We start from the raw sequence: 1,692 nt of genomic DNA, 5'->3' as shown, positions 1-1,692 counted from the left end.
CCAGTAGAGGTCCTGGAGAGTCAAACCACAAGAAAGCAAGAGGGAGACAAATGTGAAAGCACTGCTCTGAACGTTGAAACTCTTCATCCATGTAATCCTTCCCCCAGAGAGTTTTAGTCTGAAAGACTAGACCAGGGTCAAGGCAAGTGGAGAGACTATTACAGGCAAAGAGCCCATGTCTTTGCAAAAGGCTTTATTATATCTAAGTTTAGAAAGAGGAAACAAGAGGAGGGTTGTAAGAGAATGTAAAAATAAATGCGATTGAGGAGTTTGAGAAAAAAACTCAAAGGTATTAGAGTTATCGCTCTCGTAGTCAAGAGCAGAAAACCTAAGAATGTCAGAGGAAGGCAGTATTGTTGAAAGAAAAGAGATGACTGATCTCATTGGGGTCTCACTGGGCTGGGGAAGCGTATTATTCCTGAGGACATGATGTTCTATGGCATAGTGTGGCAGTTAAGCACGTGTGCTCTGGAGCAAGAGTGACATGGTTTGACAGCCAGTCTTGGCCACTTACTGGTTCTGTGGTCTTGGCTAAATTGTTTAACCTCCCTGGGCCTCATTTTCCCCATCTGTAAAATAGGAATTAGAATCAGGCTGCTGCACGAGACTGTGTAAGGAGTCTCTTGTGACTTCCTTCCCTGATCAGCAAATTTTGCAGGTTTCCCAAAAATCTCTTCCCCTCCCCCAATCCCTCGAGGATCAGGGCCTCACTCAGAAGGTCAAGGAGGTAGTGTCCTTATGCATATCGCTGAGCCAGAGACAGACAAGTGACCTATGTGCAGTTTTTTTTTTTTTCTGTGAAACACAGGCAATTACCTTCACCAAATGATCCTGCTGTTTGATTTGTAGTTTGACTCTGGAGTCAAAAGTGGGAGGGTTCATACTTCATTCTTGATTACAGATAGTGAACATTCCCTTGGGACTCATTCCTAATTAGTATTATGAATGGCCTCTCTTTGCCCTGCATCCCAAGATGCCTTTCTGTTTCTTACAGTGGGCATAATGCATTAGTTGCTCTGATCCCTTAAATCATTAATAGCAGGACAGCCATGACCTGAATCAATTCTGTTCTTTGCACAGTGTTAGAGCTCGCTGTCCTGTTGGTTTCAAACGATGATTTCTTTGCACCTCACAGTGATCCCTCACAAAAGTGAGACTTAGGAATAAGGCCTTCCACATGGTGAAGAAGCACACATGTGATTTAGAGCCGGAGCTCTGGCCCTGCACGGACTGGCTTTAAACGGCTCTACTTCTGGCTGTCTGAATTTGGGCAAGTCACCCACCCTCCGTGAGCTTCAGTTTCCCCACCTAAAACAGGAGGACAATGATAGTATTTACCTCACTAAGTGGTTGTGCAAATTACTATAAATAAAGCACTCTGTGCCTGGCACAGAGCAATCTTTCAGTATATGTTGTCTATTGTTGTTAATTTTTGTGTAACAAATGAATGGCAGTTACTGCTCCTTTTAAGATACTTTTTTAATACTTACAGATCACTGGGGCACCTGGGTGGCTCAGTTGGTTAAGCGCCCAACTCTTGGTTTCAGCTCTGGTCATGGTCTCAGGGTCATGGGTTTGAGCCCGGCGTCTGGCTCCTTGCTCAGTGGAGAGTCTGCTTGACTCTCAGAGATTCTGCCCCTCTCTGCTCCTCCCCGTTTCTCTCAAATAAATAAATCTTAAAAAATATATATA

This window comes from Ailuropoda melanoleuca, chromosome 13 (assembly GCF_002007445.2).
Source record: "Ailuropoda melanoleuca isolate Jingjing chromosome 13, ASM200744v2, whole genome shotgun sequence".
Classification (NCBI taxonomy): Eukaryota; Metazoa; Chordata; class Mammalia; order Carnivora; family Ursidae; genus Ailuropoda; species Ailuropoda melanoleuca.
Note: the sequence above shows the minus strand (reverse complement) of the source record.